The sequence below is a fragment of the Rhineura floridana genome, chromosome 1 (assembly GCF_030035675.1).
Source record: "Rhineura floridana isolate rRhiFlo1 chromosome 1, rRhiFlo1.hap2, whole genome shotgun sequence".
Lineage (NCBI taxonomy): Eukaryota > Metazoa > Chordata > Lepidosauria > Squamata > Rhineuridae > Rhineura > Rhineura floridana.
In genome coordinates this window covers 101,049,266-101,067,967 of record NC_084480.1, presented here as the reverse complement: position 1 = coordinate 101,067,967, position 18,702 = coordinate 101,049,266, and the positions used below count along the sequence as shown (strand labels likewise).

Below are 18,702 nucleotides of genomic sequence, written 5' to 3'. Positions count from 1 at the left end.
ATAACGAGGTTTTAAAAGCAGTTACTAGTCAGTTTGCGACTCTGCAATAAAAATACTGTGCATTCTATAAAACTGGGAGCCCAGAACAGATGAGACTTAGTTTTCCTCCCTGCAATGCAGATCCACTTCACATATTTAAGGCACAATCACCGCACATTTAAAGCGTATGACTTTCCCCAAAGAATCCTGGGAACTGTAGTTTCACCCTCACAGAGTACAATTCTCAGAGCCCTTAACAAACCACAGTTCCCAGGATTTATTTGGGGGGGGGAAGGGAATGTGCATTGGATATGCTTTATATTTATGGTGTGAATCTGCCAATTACACCTAGTAGCTACATCTGTACTGCTAGACTATAGACTAGACTGGCAGTTTTTTTAATATAATATAATATAATCAATAGTTACTAATTTATATCCTAATTCTGTAGTTGCAGCCTTAACATTTAGGCACAACATTTTAGTGTATTTAGGTTGTGTTACAGTAATAATAGATATATTACTTGCCACCCTGGGCTCCTACTGGGAGGAAGGGCGGGACATAAATCTAATAAATAAATAAATGTATGTGCAGTTTTGGTATGCTGAATAAAAATTGCTTTTAACCTGCAGGAAACATGCATGTTTTGAAGTAAATACTTCAACAATCGGAGGATGGAGATGATACCAGGCATTTCTGGGAATAAACTTGACTGTATTTCTTCCTTTATCTACTGTAGATGGGGGTGTTTTCGCTTGACACAACACAATTGCCTCTGTTTTTATCTGTCATGTACTAGAGTGTACAGTATTGCAATAATGCAAGATGGCTGGAGGGTAATTTATTAAGAACACTATGTTAATTGGGGCTGCAGGCATATATTCCAAGTCTGTCAATTGACATTGTACATTTCTGTCATGGGGGCTTTTCACCTCACTCTGACCTTTCCCTATATAATTTGATTGCTGAGCTAGAAGAAATGTTTGTCTTAATGGCAATATAGTAAATGCAGTATTATGTGAATTGCATGATTTAAAAAATGTGCCTAATATAAGCGACCCCTCCATATATATGGGGCAATATGAAAAATATGAATGTGACTATTATTAGATTCAGAAATCATTGCATAGATGTCACACAATATATGTCACCTCCACTGTGGGAGCTAAGTCCATTGTAATAATGTAGCTGTCAAATCTGAATCCACATGGTCAAATACACACCACCACTGTGTGCATGGCCGAGTATTTACTTTTTAATGCTGCAGTCAGCAGCATCACTAAGGGGGTGCAGGAGGTGCGGGCCGCACCTGGGTGACACCATGAGAGGGTGACACCCAGAGCCGCCCCTAGGCACAGGGAAGCGGGGCCGGCAGAGAGCTGCCCTGCCGGCACTAACATGTGGAACGCGTGGGGGAAGAGCAGGAAAGGGCGCCAAGCTGGATCTCCCATGGGGCGGGGCCTCGAGTGGCACTGCAGCCTGTTACCAGGCAGGCTAGGCTAGAGGCTGCTGCACCACCACCACCATCGCCAGGGGTGACTGTCTTGCATGCCACGGGGTGGCTGGGCTGTTCCCCGGATTCAAAAGTGAGCCCTGCTGAGTTCCATGGGTCTTGCTCCTGAGGAAGCATACATAGGAATTGGCAGAGCTCCCTCCTCGGACCGCCGCGGGCACAGCATCCGCACCGGAGGGCTGCCTCGTCCCTGGGGCTCCTCCTCCGGCACTATCAGTGGCTCACGTGGGACTTCAGTCCTGGCCCGGGGACTTCTCTAGCCGCCCATGGCGCACCTCCTCCCTGCTTCTTCTCCTGGCATCTCTGGTGCAGGCCGCCCGCCCACCGCCTCCTCCCTTCCCTGGTCACTGCTCGGAACCGGCCCGCAGCTGCTCGGTGGTGCTGGACACCATTTCCGGGCAGCTGAAGACCCTGAGCAGCTGGGCCCCCACCGCCGTCACCTGGGCTAACCTGACCGACGGCATCCGCGACACCGGGTAGGTAGGCAGGCAGGCAGAGCCTACAGTAGAGGGTGGGCGTCGGTCTGCGGTGATTCCGATTGGCCTCCAGGGCAAGGCTGCGATCCTGGGGCCCGCTCGTTGGGATAGCACCGCGTTGAAGGCAGCGGGGCTTACTTCCGAGTAAACACACAGGCTGCGATCTTCGCCAGGCTTGTCCTGAGGATCAAGCCCAAAGGCAGGCTGTGGGGCTTACTTCCGAGTAAATGCATGCATAGCCACTGTTTGCAAACAGCAGTGGCGTCAAGGCAAGGCAGAGATCCAAGGCGGGTGGCGCCTTTTTAAAGTCATCAAAACTTGCTCCATCAAAAGAGGGGGCTGGGGGCCAAAGAACATTTCGTCTGCACCACTGATCACAAAGCCATAATGATACACATGCTTGCAGTGTGTGGGAGCTAGCTGAACACCAGTAGGACTTGCACAAACACACGCGCACCAATTCAGGGCAAGGGCAAGTTTGGCTGGCTGATTTTCCCAGGCTAATTGCAGCCTGGATTGATGTTGTGAATGAAATTTGCACCTGTTGACCCAAAGTGGTCCGGGGTAAAGTTGAAGAAACGGAGTGAAACAGAGATGATCTAATTACAAGACGTTATAATATAAAGCAGCCTCTTCACCAAGAAGAGAGATCTGAAACTTAAGCTGAAATCCAATACACCCTTGCCCGGGAGTAAGCCCCATTGAACCCAATGGAGCTTACTTCTGAGTAGACTTGTCTTGGATTGCACTTACTTAGTGCGCTGCATGCATGGCCGAAGAGATGGCTGAGTTTTTTTAAAGTTTGATTCTGCCTTTTATAAAGGGAAAGGAAGAATTAGGATCCCTATACATTTTACTGGAGTAATACTCATTAACCCATCTGCACAGCTTTAACAAAAGCATAAGCATAGCACTTTAATAAGGAAGTAACCCCATGGAATTCAGTGTGGCATTGTCCTGGGTAAGTGTGCATAGGATCCCAGTCTTAAGGTTTATTAGTTACCACAACTACATGCAGTTTGACCACACTTTTTGATGGAGAGCTGTAGCAAATCTATGAATCTGTTCTACTTTTTCAATGCATGACAGGAATGTGAAGTGGAGATTCTAGTCCACATGATTAACCGCACAGATAAATAATGGCTGTTAATTCTACCATAAGAGTAGAGAGGTGTAGTTGCGTACAAGGCATAGCATTTGAGCTTGTGCACAGGAAATGCCTCTCCCTGTTTTAAATGGTAAGTCTCAGCCCTGGAATGAGTGGTGTAATGAAAGAGAGAGCCTCTGAGCATGTGTTAAGCATTTTCCACTACTTCTAATGGGCTCCTGTTTTTCTGAGATTAAAAGACAAAGTTCTACATCGGAGGACACTGCTTGAGTCCTACTTTTTTCTTACAAAATAAACTGCTGTTCTTATCTTAGTTTATTCTCAGCTGTACAGTCATTATACTTGGAAGGCACTGTGGTGTTGAACAATGCAATCTATATACCGCTTAGGCCAGTGTTAGTGGCCTAAAGCTAGGCTTAGTCCCTTGATTGGACTGTAGCCCTAAGGCAATGTTTTTCTTCCCTTCCCATTTTCACTAAAAGAAGCCCTAATCAGGTGGCTGTAGCTCACACAATTCCCATTACACAGGAGGAAAAGCAGGACCACAATTGCTGGCTCTGTCCTTCTGATGCCTACCGATCACTTGGCCATAGCACTCTCCACCTCACCCTCCTGAACATACAGAGTTCTGAATTATGCAGGGAGCATCCAAGTGTAGATCGGGCTGCCATCTTCAGATCTTCCCCCCAACATGGGTGGGGAGGAGGACCGACATAGGATATGATGTGTGGGCAGAGACAGCAAGTGCAGTTTATATCCGTATTCTAGATTGTGCTAATTGGAAACTGGATTCTGCTCAAACAATTTAGACAATTGATAGACATGGCTGCAAGAAGCACTTCCATTTTCTATTAGCTATAGTTTGCTGTGCTATCTGAACTTGGACTACTGTGGTTAATCTTAAGTAAGGTTAGTAACAACAATCTAGCTTCAAACCATAATTTATGAGGCTGGTTTGTTCTCTCTAACTGTAGTTGAGATGAACCACAGTTTAAGGGTCAGCAGACATAATAAATGACTGTTAATCTAAAACTGAAGTTTCCAATCTCACATAGGTCGTAGTTTTGTGTTTTTTGAAGAAGAATACTAACGTTCCTCAATATGTTACACAGATGTGTATACATCTAGGGATAAGGCTAGTGAGATCCAGTGCAGTGTAATGTTTGGGGTGTTGGACTATGATCTGGGAGACCTGGGTTTGAATCTCCACTCAGCCATGAAAGTTACTGAGTGACCTTGGGCCAGTCACTGTCTCTCAACCTGATCTACCTCACAGGGTTGTTGCAAGAATAAAATGGGAAGGGGAGAACCATGTACATCACCTTGAGCTCCTTGGAAGAAAGTTGAGAGATAAATGTAAGAAAAAAAATAGATAAAGCACATTCAAGACAGTATTAAGCACATATACAATGCAATCCCAACCATGTCTACTCAGCAGGAAGTGGATAAGTAGAGTTAGGATTACAGCCTTTGTTCCCTTGAATTCAGTGGGAGAGTCACAGTGTAATGCCATACATGTCTACATAGAAATGAGCTCCATTGTGTTAAATGACGTACTTCCAGATCAGGGTGTATAGGATTGCAGTGTTAAGCCTGGATGGCTTTAAAAAGAGGATTAGACAATTTCATGGAGAATGGGGCTATCTGTGGCTACTAGCGATGATGGTTATGTTTTACGCTCCCCTGTCAGAGTTGGTATGCCTCGGTATACCAGTTGCTGAAAATCACAAATGGGGATGCTGTTGTTGCACTCAGGTCCTGCTTGCAGGCTTCCCATAGGTGCCCACTGTGAGAACAGGATGCTGGCTTAGATGTGCCTTTTGTCTGATCCAGCTGGGCTTTTCATATGTTTTTAAGTATGCTTACTTGCTCCCTGCTAATATGCACAATCTAGAGCTCTGCCTTCCATACCTGATTACTTATGGCAAGTAAGGATTGCTAGTTTATCATTTATAGATTGCTAGTTTATAGATATGGCCCTCCGTGGTGCAGGAGTTCGATTTCAACGGAAGGAGGAAGTCGAATCTCCGGTAAAAGGGGTCAAGGTCCACTCAGCCTTCCATCCATCCGTGGTCGGTAAAATGAGTACCCGGCATACGCTGGGGGGTAAAGAAAGGCCGGGGAAGGAACTGGCAATCACACCCCATATATACGGTCTGTCTAGTAAACGTCGCAAGACGTCACCCTAAGAGTCAGAAACTACAAGTGCGGGGACACCTTTACCTTTATTTTTAGTTTATAGATGTCTATAATGGTAGCACCAAAATAATCAGAATGAACACATGAAGCTAACTTATATAGAGTCAGATGGTGGTCAATGTTGCCAAATGTAATCGAGTGGCAAGCCAAAATGATCCCCCTTCCATTTCACTGCCCTAGTCATAGGCAGCAACACTGTAGTGACAAACACTCCCCCTCACAAAATTCACAGGGAAGGCCTGGATTGAGAGGGTGCAGCCCCCTCCCCCCAGACTGAGGTCTTCAAGGAAGGAGCCTGGTTTGGGGGCCACCCCAAGCCCTCCCACTGGGGTGGGAGAGGACGGCTTCCCTCTTGCCCCCCCAGGAAAGCAAGGTGGCCAGAGGCCCGCGAGATGGACAGATGTGGGGGTGACACCATGAGTTACCGCACCGGGTGACACCAACCCTAGTGACGCTACTGGCTGCAGTCCTTTACCCATTTATCTGAGAATAAGGCCCATTGAACTTAATGGGATTTCTGAAAAGACATGATGAATATGATTGCACTGTTAATCTGTTTATGTGTTGGCATCAGATTTAGGCAAGGAGAGATTTCAGTGCAAGTGGGGGAGTTTCTCAGCAAAACTGAGATAAATTATTATAATGAACTGTAATAATATATATTAATGTATTCATGGTATAAACCCAGTTCCTTTTTTGCTGTCCTCCCATTTTCTGCCCTTTTAAAATACTGCATAGTAGCTCTAGCAATGTTATCAACTACAGTTCAAGCAGTCATTTATTTACTCCCCCTCCCCCCAAAAAACACAAAAGGGGATTATGCATTTGGCCCATTTCATCATTTATAATGAAAGTAACTCAGTGTATAGAACCATTGGCCATACATTTGGAATTCCCTCCCCTTAAATATTAGACAGACACCATCTCTGTTAGCTTTTCGGCGCCTACTGAAGACCTTCCTCTTTCAACAAGCCTTTTAAGTAGAGACCTTGTCCCAGTCTGCATCTGTGTTGGAATTGCTTTTTAATATGTTTCTAAAGCTTTTTTTTTTTAAAAAAAGTTGTTTTGAATGTTGTTTTCTTTTAATATGTTTTTAAGGATGTTTTGTTTTAATATATTTTAAAGTCTGTTTTTATGATGATTTAGAGTGTTTTTAGTGCTTTTGTTTGCCGCTCTGGGCTCCTACTGGGAAGAGGGGTGGGATATAAATCTAAATAATAATAATAATAATAATAATAATAATAATAATAATAATAATAATAATAATAAACATAGGTGTAACTGAGGAATAATCACATGTGGACTAACACATGGAAAGGGGACTCCACTACCTTAAAAAAACCTGCCCCTTGCAATCTCATATACTGTTCAGACACACTTTTGCCATCAAAATGATGTAAACAATGAGGAAGAAAAATACCTATCCATGTGTCAAATTTGTGTGTGTATGCAATCCTATACCCACTTATTTGTCTGCCTATCTCTGCACACGCACACACACACACACACACACACATAAAGTGCAAGTCACAAATCAGCACAGGATGGCCTCTGTCCGTGAAGTTTCTTAAATGCAAGCATGCAGTGATTTGACTTGATGAAATGATATGTCATCATAATGATGAGAACCATGTTTGTTCTGCTGATGAGATATGCTGCTGCCTTTCTGATTTTCCAGCAGATGACCAGGCTGATATGTTGTAATTCAGCACCTACTGGTTCCCTGTGCCCCTATTTGCTTTAGGACGAGCAGCTTCATTGGGAAAGAGGTGTGGGTGGAGGGCTTGGGATGATTAAATGAGGGATCTTTGAGGCAAGTTGACAACATAATAAATCAATGCAAAAGTGGGTGTAAGTAAGACTGGCAAGACTTTACTTGAAGCACTACACAGTGTCATTTCAAGCTTGTGTTATGATACTCTGGGAAGCACAGGTGTAAAACGAGGTTTAATTCTGTTGTCTATAGGGTAGGGGTGGGGAGCCCTCTAGATGTTGCTGGACTACAACTCTCATCATCCCTGACCATTGACCATACCGTCCGGGGCTGATGGGAGTTGGAATCCAACATCTGAAGAATCACAAGTTCCCTAGCCCTGCTATAAGGTAATGAAAGATAAGGAAAATAATCCTTTTTATTGAACAGTACAAAGGGCATTGATTCTATGTTTTCTTGACCTCTTTCTGCTTTGTCAGCCAAGAATTTCATCTGCCTATAATACAACCTAGTTTTCTGCAGACATGTTTCTAGATCCTGAAAAAACATTAGAATGTAAGGTGAGGTTGAGAGGAGGCATTAAGATCAAGTAGTAGAATTACCTGGCTTATGTTACAATAGTGGAAGATGTTAAATTCCCATGTCTATGGCAAAATATCCTGAGAGAAGGCAAAAATCCTTCTCTTAATAACTTGAATGCAAAGACCTCGTGGGATGTTCTTTCAGTCTCAGGCTGTGATGATACAAAGCACCTACTAGAAGAGAGGATTAATGGGCTGTAGTTTTACAGGAGTTCCACTAGATGATGGTATAAATCTTCATAATGAGCAAGCTGAGAGTGGGCAGCTTAAACAGGAGTTCAGGAGAAGTGAAAGTCTACATAGGCAGTGACAATTATGAACTGGGTCCTCATCCTATATTATTAAAAGGCTAGAATGCACCATTATACCAGCCACGCAGATGTAAGCAGCACTCACTGTTATAATCTATTACAGAAGAATCCGTAGAAAATGAGCCAAGCAGATGACTTGCATGATTTAAACATCAAATACGTATTGTGCTTGATTTATTTTGCAAATTAGAATGGGCTGACGTCAATTCATTTGTTGAAACTGGCTCGCTAAATTGAAAGTAATTGTATAATTAGTAGTAGATTCATTACAGGATAACATAACCATTTGCATAAAATTGAAATGGAAAATTATAACAGGATTGTTAATGTACCTTCCACTAGCAGATGTTTCGGGTAATGGTGGAGGAAAAGCTTGATCTGACAGTAAGGATAGATGAAACTGTCAATTTGGTTTCTCTTACTTTCTCCTTTTCCCAACATTAAATTCACTTTGCCCCATTTCTGCTTTTTTTTTTTTAGTAATTTCAGCATTTTTAAAGAAAACAAAACCCCATAGAGATTCATTTTCACCTTCATGCACATATAACCATTTTTGCAACCAATTTCACCTAATATGTAATGAATTTTGTACTATATTTTCAATAATATATGCATTTTTGTGTATACTTTCCCCTAATATAGAATTGCATTGCAATATTTGGAAAATGGCAAACTTAGAAAGATAGATGCTTTTCTGTTCATGGTTTGGTTTGGGAACTGCAACCAAACAAATTTCTTCTTCATCTCTAGCCACAGTAAGAGAGAAAAGAAATGAAACTATAGAACTGAATGCTACTTCAGCAGTTTGCTGGAGACCCAAACTACATGTGATGCCAGCATATCCATGACTACATAATGGAGTTTTCTCCCCAAAGCAAGGGGTGAAGGGCATGCAATTTAAAGAGCCAAAGTTGTCATCATGGGAAGGGCACGCTACCCCCTCCCACCCCACATATGCCCCCATAATAGCCATCCCCCATCCTCTGGTAGTGTTTTCTCGGCCAGATATGCTATACGGACATGAACAGTGAACACAGGGAGTACCACCGTTGCAAAAACTCTTGCTAGTTTGTGTACCTGGTGGGATGCCCAAATTCCCAACAAGACGAGAGGCGAGTCGGTCAGAAGTTCAAAAGCTTTATTATACTTTGCAAAGTAGAGGCACCGACCCACACGCATATGCGCCAAGAGTGAGCTGCCTGCCTACGTTAGGGCAGGTCTGCATTTATACCTTATCAGAACTAAAACACATAGTCAATGGAAAAATACAGAACTCTAGCATATTTTGCCCCAAACAAAGCAGTCAACACCTTTTGGAAATCTGCCAGCAACATCTGCCTCAAACCGGTAAAACGGGAAACACCAGTCTCCTCCTTCTCTGAGGCCTACATCAGGGTTACAAAATGACAAGCTTTGCAATGTGATCCTTGGTCATCCTAGCTTCCCCTTTCTTCAGCATAACAGTTTTGGGGGGTCTCTCAATTTTCTTAACACTCCCCCCTCAAAAGGCTTTTCTCTTATACCCCATAATTTGTCTACCAGTTATAAGTAAAAGCACAATTATGAGAATTATAAGTCCTAGGATGAGTTGTTTGAGGCAAGCCCACCCAGGAGGCAACCTAGAAAGAAGCGGGGACAAATCCGCTCCATCGCTCTGTTTTATATGGGCTTGCAGCTCCTTGGGACATGCTATTTTGGACTCAATAAATGATCTGAGAGGTTAAGGTAACAGAGCCCTTTGCATTCTTCACACCCATGGTTATGTCTCAACAATAAGTAAGCAATGGCAGCCCTATTTTGGAGGGATGCCTCCCTTAGGCTCATCACATCCATATTATTGCTTGTGATGTGAAGTTTATACTTTTAGCCAAGCCACACGCTACCTTTGTAAGTTGACCATGATTCACTATTGTTAGGGCTGGTATCCCAATCAGAGATACAGCCAATGCTATTACTTCACTTTTACTTCATAATTTCACATTATCATCACAGGTGGCATCCAAGGTATTTAGGTCCCTTCTCCTCCTAGGCTTTTTCAGGTGTGGGTAAGGGGAAGCCACGTTGTTAACCTTCCCACTACACAGGGACCACCTGTTATGTTTGTTGGAAGATAGGAATATGCAATTCTTCCACATAAAACATATCATCCTGGAGGCAATACTACATGTAAGAGGCATTAACTATTACATTACAGTTGAAGGCATTCATAGGACTTATATCCATTTTCAAGAACAATTTATGAAATTCACACATTGGGTGTCATTTGGATAGGCTACCATCTGAACCTTGAGGGCAAAACACCTCCCATCCTTATGGGTGACGATTTGGCCTCAAGCATGATAGTTATTATAATCAGCAGTGACAAATTTAAAATTCCCTAAAAAGGATGCATTTGTGAGGACTTCTGGTGGGGTTGAGATCCCTACCAGACACAATGTAAACAGTTCTTTAACAGAGACTTCCCTGCCAGGCAAAAGGAGGTTATGTTTACAATTTGACTGGCTATGTACATCCAAACATTTATCTGACCATCAAATTTTGTGTGAATATTTATTATTTATTTATTTTATTTATTAATTGTGCTTTTATACTGCCCTTTAGCAATAAGCTCTCAGGGCGGTGTACAACAATAAAAACAGGTTAAAATACAAGTGAGTATAAATAAAATGCACTATAAAACATATGTGAAAACAAGATTGCAACAAAAAAAATTAAAATTAACTTTTGAAATTTAAAATTTAAATTTAAAAAGCCTGGGCAAAGAGGTAGGTCTTTACCTGGTGCCGAAAAGATAACAAAGAAGGCACCAGGCGTATCTCATCAGGGAGGTCGTTCCATAATTTGGGGGCCACTACTGAGAAGGCCCTAGTTCTAGTTATTGCTCTCCGGGCCTCGCTATGCGTTGGAACCCGGAGAAGGGCCTTCGACGTCAAGCGCAGCGAGCAGGTAGATACATAGCGGGAGAGGCGTTCCGCCAGGTATTGCGGTCCGATGCCGTTAAGGGCTTTATAGGTAAGAACCAACACTTTGAATCTGGCCCGGAAACATATTGGTAGCCAGTGCAGTTGGGCCAGAATAGGTGTTATATGGTCAAATTTCTTTGTCCCAGTAAGAACTCTGGCCGCAGCATTCTGCACCAGCTGAAGTTTCCGAACCATCTTCAAAGGTAGCCCTACGTAGAGTGCACTACAGTAATCCAATCTAGAGGTTACCAGAGCATGGATAACTGTGGCGAGGTTCTCCCTGTCCAGGTAGGGTCGTAGTTGGGCCACCAGCTGAAGCTGGTAGAACGCATTCCGTGCCACCGAGGCTACCTGAGCCTCCAGTGACAGGAGCGGATCTAATAAGACCCCCAAACTACGGACCTGCTCCTTTAGGGGGAGTGTAACCCCGTCTAGGGCAGGTCGGACATCAACCATCTGGGCAGAGAGCCCCTCCACCAACAGCATCTCAGTCTTGTCAGGATTGAGTCTCAGTTTGTTAGCTCTCATCCAGTCCATTATCGCAGCCAGGCAGCGGTTTAGTACATCAACAGCCTCACCTGAAGAAGATGAAAAGGAGAAGTAGAGTTGCGTATCATCAGCATATTGCTGGAAACGCACTCCAAATCTCCTTATGACCTCACCCAGCGGCTTCATATAGATATTAAAGAGCATGGGGGACAGAACTGAACCCTGTGGGACCCCATATTGGAGTACCCAGGGATTCGAGTAATGCTCCCCAAGCACCAACTTCTGGAGATGATTCTCGAGATAGGAGCACAGCCACTGCCAAGCAGTGCCTCCAACTCCCAAATCCGCAAGACGCCCCAGAAGGATACCATGGTCGATGGTATCAAAAGCCGCTGAGAGATCAAGGAGAACCAACAGAGTTACACTCCCTCTGTCTTTCTCCCGGCACAGGTCATCATACAGGGCGACCAAGGCTGTTTCTGTACCAAACCCTGGCCGAAAGCCCGATTGAAATGGATCTAGATAATCAGTTTCATCCAAGAGAGCCTGGAGCTGGCGAGCGACCACACTCTCTAAAACCTTGCCCAGGAATGGAACATTTGCTACCGGTCTATAGTTGTCAAGGTTTTCAGGGTCCAAGGAGGATTTTTTTAGGAGCGGTCTCACCACCGCCTGTTTCAGGCAGGGTGGTACCACTCCCTCTCGTAAAGAGGCATTGATCACCTCCTTGGCCCATCCAGCTGTTCCATTCCTGCTAGCTTTTATTAGCCACGAGGGGCAAGGGTCCAGAGCAGAAGTGGTCGCCTGCACCTGTCCAAGCACCTTGTCCACATCCTCGAGCTGTACCAACTGAAATTCATCCAATAAAACAGGACAAGACTGTGCTCTGGACACCTCATTAGGTTCAACTGTTACAATATTGGAGTCAAGGTCCCGGCGGATGTTCATGATCTTGTCTTGGAAATGTCTCGCAAACTCATTACAGCGGGCTATTGATGGTATTATTGCGTTCTGAGGACCAGAGTGTAAAAGTCCCCGAACAACTTTATAAAGTTCCGCTGGGTGGTTAGAAGATGACTGAATGGAGGCAGCAAAGTACTGCTTCTTCGCTGCCCTCACCGCTTTCACCTAGAGCTTGGTAGAGGCCCTCACAAGTGCAAGATTACATCCGTCGGGAGTTCGTCTCCATTTGCACTCAAGCCATCTCCTTTCTTGCTTCATCACTCTTAGCTCCGGGGTAAACCACGGAGCCACTTGAGCTCTGCAAAGGAGAGGGCGCACTGGGGCGATTGTGTCAGCTGCCCGGGTCATTTCTGTATTCCACAGATTGACCAGGGTTTCGACAGGAGCGTCAGTTTTATCAGCCGGAAAACTCCCCAGAGCCTTCTGAAACCCTCAGGATTCATTAGTCTCCGGGGGCGGACCATCTTAATTGGTCCTCCCCCCTTGCAGAGGGAAGAAAACATTGTGAGTCTAAACCTCAAGAGGTGGTGATCTGTCCATGACAAAGGAATAGATGTAAAATCCCTCACTCCCAGATCACCATCCCCCAATCCAGTGGCAAAAATCAAGTCTAGAGTGTGCCCCAAAATGTGCGTAGGGCCAGTAGCAAATTGAGACAGCCCCATGGCTGTCATGGAAGCCATGAAGTCCTGAGCCGCCCCAGACAAAGCAGTCTCGGCATGAATGTTGAGATCCCCCAATAGCAAAAATTTGGGGGATTGCAACACCAAACCAGCGACCACCTCCGTCAGCTCAGTTAGGGAAGCTGTTGGGCAGCAGGGAGGACGGTACACCAACAGTATTCCCAGTCTGTCTCGCTGACCCAACGCAATATGAAGACACTCCAGACCATTAGTCACCTGGATAGGGTGCCTAACAAGAGGGATCGAACTTCTATAGACCACAGCGATTCCCCCTCCCCGACCCTCAGATCTACCCAGATGCTGAACCGAGTACCCAGGTGGGCACAGCTGGGAGAGATTAATGCCTCCCAGATCGCTCACCCAGGTCTCGGTAATAAACACCCGGCCACTCTCCTGCGCACCTCAATATTCCATGTGTTATACCAGCCACATAGCTAAGGATGACTGCTCACATCTGAAGGCCCGTCATCTTTCTACTCCCAGGTATTTCCTCTTGTTTGCCCATCTGTGATAGGAATAACTATTCAGATTATCCTGTCTGTGGCCAACCCTTGCTCTTATTATCAGAGCTGTTGACAGATGCAAACAGTCCAGTTGGTCCTGCAGTAAGCAATTCCCACTATTACTGGTTCAGGCCTTGGCACCTGTTCATGTGGAGAAAGACCTAACCTGACTCTTTTGTTGTGTTCCCTTATGGAGGGGAAATGGTATTCAGTGCTTAATACTGGCTTGATTCCCCCTCCCATATAAAACCTCTAGTTTGCATATAACTCTCAGTCTCTAATTCTCCTCAGCTTCAATTTCAGGTTGAGATCCGATACTGTCTCCGATAACCACTTTTCTTCGGGTTCTTGTTTTTTCTCCCCTCCTGCTGCTAAGACCTGAGCTGTCTCATTGTTCTCCAGCACTTTTTCCAGCCTGGAATGACGTATCCACTTCTCTGTCCCCTCAAGCTCTGCAGCTGGTTTCAGCGAATGCGATGGCCCTTTAAGTAGCAACCTCTGAACTGGGGCTGCATATCTGTGGAAAAAAAATAAGACAAACTGCAAGGCAGTAACATATTCTTTCAACTGAACATCTCTATTTCTAAATTTACACTTCCTTTCCTAGCCAATGGTGAGAACCGAGGTGGGCGCCCATATTAGTAACTCAAATGGTGTTAATTTCAAACCCTCCTTGGCTGGCCCCTTTAATCTTATTAGGACAATAGGGAGACGCCTCCGGTCATTTAAGCTTTGCTTCAATACACAATTTGGTTAGGGCCGCCTCCAAAGTTTTATTCAGTCTCTCAACTTAAAGGCGATAGGGTTTTTCTTCCATCCGGGATGGCTAACGCTGGTGTAAACAGCAATACCTGCTTTAAACCGAGAAAAGCCTTTTCCATTTCCCTGGTTCCACTTCCAGTTGGGAATATTTTCCTTCGTTAAGGCCTCATAGAGGGGTTTGGCTTCCGCCCATAGTCTGGGATCCACAGTCCCCGTCAATCTGAATCTTCGCCCTGTAACATGATCAAATCCGCCTCCTTCTTTTCTCCCTCTCTAGCTTTCGGCAGTCTCGGTGCCAGTAGCTTTTTCTCTGCACTACACACATTCATCTGTCTCTTGCCTTCTGCGCCATTCTTTTTCTTTTCTATTCTTCTATGGCCTCAAGAGATCGTTTGGACTTGGCATCCACAGTCCCACTTCCAGTTCTGCTCAGTCCACATGACAAGCAAGCCAGTTGGATCTGTTTCATGTTCTCTATGGCTTCATTTTTGGCATTCTTCAGTAGATTCCCTTGGCCCTTTAGCACAGTGATATTCCATGCAAAACTCTCAAGTGCTTTGCTGAGCTTTCTTCCTTTCAAGCCTTCCTTGGTTCCCAGGCGGGAGTCCACAAACAGACACAATTGCATTCTTAATAATGCTGCTCCTCCAAAGGGGGGGAGACTAGCTTCGGGATCAGCTGCTGCCAGAGCAGCCAGGCTGCCAGGACACTCGGCGGTGGCCCCGACCAATGAGATTCTGCTCCTGTGCTCTCTCCTCCTCCCCAGAGCAGCAGCTGGCAGTTAAAACGATCCAGGCTCTGGATACATCTCTGAGTCTTCCTCGCCCTTATGAGCAGTCAGCGCCAGATGTTCTCGGCTCCTGGCTGCTTCTGCCATCACGCTTTTTCACCCTAGAAAGCCGACTCTCAACTTGGCTGCGGTCACTTCGAAGAAGGGAAAGGAGGAGAAAGCCCCGGCTGCCAGGCTCTCTTTTTTCTTTGCTGCAGCTGCGGTGGCGGCACTTTACTCGGGAGGAGTCACTGCGACTGTGCCCGGGTGTTTAACAAAGTCCGGCTGCAAGCGGTAATGGCAGGGGAGGTGCAGGAAAGCACTAAACTTGGATAATGAGGGAGTCTTCCAGCGGCGGAGAATTGCAAAGCGAAACCCGCTCCCACTCCCTCGCGCCCGTTCACTCACGCAGGCACGAAGCACAGTGAGGCGCCCTCTCTTAAGGATGGATTTTGATTCCTCCAGTTGATTAAGTCAGAAGTGGTAAAAGGCACATAAACAAAAACTCGCTCCCCTTGCGGCCCCACTGCCTCTCTGGTAAGGGAAAGCATCCTTGGTGCAGTCTGCCCGGACATTCAAAGGAGTCTTTATTCGTCTTTGCCTGGGTATGGGGGGGCGAATATGCATCTTTCCGTCTTTCCTAAGCCTTGTTCATAACTGGGTCCACACTTCATGCAGCATTTCTGCTTCTTTTAACAACTCTCTGTAAAACGGTGGCAGCGGTGGCTTTGACACCTCCGCTTGTCCCGAGCCTCCCTACTTACACTCGGTATTCCTTGAGCAGCTCTCCCAGGGTCCCCACACCCCCATTGGCCTTCGGGTGGTCCAGAATCGGGTATTACGGGACGGCGCTTCCCTTTCAGTTTTCACCATAATGGCTTTACAAGTTTTTCCTTTTACCAGTGCCTTATTCATGGCAAACCACCCCATGCCAGGCTCAACCACGAATCAATATACGGGAACTGATCCTAGTGTCCATCCCTAGTCACAACCATGTGGACAACCTTTATTTTATCTTCACACCACGTTCCCCCCTCCGGCCATCCCATGCTGAAAGTTACCCATTCTCGGTTACAAAGAACAATAAGTTTATATTTCTTAATGGTGCCAACGCCATAAGCATTTTTCCATTTACTAAAATTCTGCAATAAACAAGCCAGTGGATCCATGCCCTTCTCCTCCCGGGACCCCCCCTGCTCCCATGACTCTCTTGGTGCAGCGGTACTTTCCAAAAGCCTGCCCTGCTCCTAGTCTTAAGGGTGCATTTACCCTGGGCCGTGCACTCCTGGGTCCCTCCGGCGGTGTCCCGTCTCCTCTTCGAACTTCCACCGGTCCCTCTCGATTTTTTGGGAGTCCCCATTGGATGCCGGCGTATTGGTTTGTGTATGGTCTGGCGAGAGACGACAGGTCTCAATAGGACCCGGGATATCCTTTGTCCGTCCTGTCCGCCCCGTCCGATCACTGGGTCACCAGGAGACTCCTGGCTGGCTCGCCAGTTTTTGTTGCAAAAACTCTTGCTAGTTCATGTACCTGGTGGGATGCCCAAATTCCCAACAAGATGAGAGGCAAGTCGGTCAGAAGTTCAAAAGCTTTATTATACTTTGCAAAGTAGAGGCACCGACCCACACGCATATGCACTAAGAGTGAGCTGCCTGCCTACGTTAGGGCAGGCCTGCATTTATACCTTATCAGAACTAAAACATGTGGTCAATGGAAAAATACAGAACTCTAGCATATTTTGCCCCAAACAAAGCAGTCAACACCTTTTGGAAATCTGCCAGCAACATCTGCCTCAAACCGGTAAAACGGGAAACACCAGTCTCCTCCTTCTCTGAGACCTACATCAGGGTTACAAAATGACAAGCTTTGCAATGTGATCCTTGGTCATCCTAGCTTCCCCTTTCCTCAGCATAACAGTTTTGGGGGGTCTCTCAATTTTCTTAACACCATTACTTGCATGCTCTAAAACTGAAGCTCATGCTCTTTGTCATATGTGAATAGGGGAGAACCATGTTTAAAGATGCAGGTCTTCTATTGTAGTTTGAACCTGAGGTTGATTTTAAAAAAGAAAAGTTTGGGAGGCTTAAAGGGGTGTCACCAGTGGCCACCAATCCCCATAGCAATATATTGTTGCAACCACCCCAATCTCCGAGCAGTGAGATTTCCAGGGATCCCTGTGATCACCCAAGGTTTGGTTTCCTTGGGAAGAACGTCAGTGAGACTGTGGTGTCTTTATGAAAGATGGTTTGTTTATTTATACACATTGCAACCTGAGCTTAGGATGGAGGGGTTCAAGGCATCAGCAGTCCGATATCCAGCTTTTCCATCAGGGTTACAGGACGCACCCCAAAGCCATGGTGCAGAGAGCCAGTCTCTCTGCCTGCCTCCCATTCCCAGCCTTTCTCAGACACAACTCAAAACACAAGCCTCTCCTCTGCCCCAGGAGGGGGGATGCTCTCCTGAAGAATCTCAATGACAAAAGGATCTGCCTGGCCCATTCACCAGTTGATGGGCACCTGATAGACCCATTAACTCACTGGCCACTTTATTAGATTAACAAAAGAAACTCATCTGACCAGCAGAGCAGGTTTCTCACCCCCAGGTGCAAGTCTCCAAATCAGAGGCTGGAAAGGGACTCAAAGAAATTATGCATCTCAACCTCAAACCCATAACACTACCCCCTTCCCTGACAAAGGTCTGTCCCAGACCTGCAAACAAACAACAGAATAACAGCTTTTCTTACAAAGACAGATACAGGTTAGTAAGACATTGAAATATACATCATTAAAAGCATAGTCATATTATAGTCTCATTTCCAAACAAGTACAAAACAATCCATTCCTTTATAGCACATTTCAATTAATTACTCTCTCTTTAGGCTTCCTCTTCTTTTCTGGAGCACCCAGTCACAGTTCTGCATCCAAACCGCTTACCCAGTCCTCCTACTTGGCAGTGCCAAAAATAGTGAGTTCCCAACATGTTTAAGCCAGATTACAGCCTCAGTACTGGAGCTTCTTTATCCTGCCTTGTGCCATGGCAGCACAACAGCCCTCAACCACATGCACATTTTCCCTTGCTCCCCCAAACAGTTGTATACCCACCCACCATCTAACAGATACAGAATAGTAAATCTTTTTTTTAATAATTTTTATTCAAATTTTTCCAAAAACAAACAAAACAAAGTCAAAAAAACATAACAATACATCAACAAAAAATGAAAATAAAATAGTTGACTTCCGATTTGTCGCAGATCAGCTATAAGTATATAATATACATCAAACCTGTCCCTTAATGTATACATACAGAGTCCCTTTTCTCCGTAGGCTGTCTTAATTAATCGTCAAATCCCAGTATCATCATTTTATTTTGATCTTTCAACAAAAAGTCTAAGAGAGGCTTCCATTCCTTAAGAAATGTATCTGTCGATTTTTCTCTAAGTAAACATGTCAATTTGTCCATTTCTACTAAATCCATTAATTTCAATAGCCATTCTTCCATTGTTGGTGTTGATTCCATTTTCCACTTTTGTGCATATAATAATCTTGCTGCCGTAATCATATATAATATTATTCTTCCATATTTCTTTTCTATTTGTTTATCCATAAAACCCAATAAAAAAAATTCTGGTTTTGACTGAATATTTATCTTTAGAATTTTTTGCATCTTCCTACCTATCTGTGCCCAAAATG

The 18,702-nt window shown here is 45.0% G+C and overlaps 1 long non-coding RNA gene across 3 annotated transcripts in view; it reads left to right on the top strand.

Annotated features, from left to right (window-relative positions):
* Positions 1 to 1,707: 1,707 nt before the first annotated feature.
* The window catches only part of LOC133377866 (uncharacterized), a 93,134-nt gene continuing 76,139 nt past the window's right edge, over positions 1,708 to 18,702 (top strand). For all 3 annotated transcript variants that reach the window (XR_009760821.1, XR_009760820.1, XR_009760819.1), the window contains exon 1: positions 1,708 to 1,968. This is a non-coding gene — a long non-coding RNA (uncharacterized LOC133377866). The remainder of the gene's footprint in view (positions 1,969 to 18,702) is intronic.